Consider the following 354-nt stretch of genomic DNA (forward strand, 5'->3'; position numbering starts at 1 on the left):
CAGTCCAGGTACACTTTTTGTAGCTTGAGGAGGTACAAAGTACTAGAGGTGCGAGAGTCAACCATGTAGGATTGCGTATCAGATACTCTGAGACATAGACAATCCATAATCCCCTGAATATCCCTCTAGCTGGTTTTGAGTTTTTACAAATTGTGTTGGTTTCACCTCATCACAGCTTTGTATGTATCTCACATATCTCTGGTCACAGGTGTGTGCCCACTCTGTGGACCTGCCCAGGTTTACCTGCACTGGTCACTACCTAGGTGTGGCAGATGTGCCCAACCCACCAGCTGGGATTCAACATTGTCTTGATAGTTTTCTGACCTTATCAGACAAAGAGGTTTCAGGTTGATC

Source organism: Melampsora larici-populina (genome assembly GCF_000204055.1).
Source record: "Melampsora larici-populina 98AG31 unplaced genomic scaffold MELLAscaffold_15, whole genome shotgun sequence".
Taxonomy (NCBI): domain Eukaryota; kingdom Fungi; phylum Basidiomycota; class Pucciniomycetes; order Pucciniales; family Melampsoraceae; genus Melampsora; species Melampsora laricis-populina.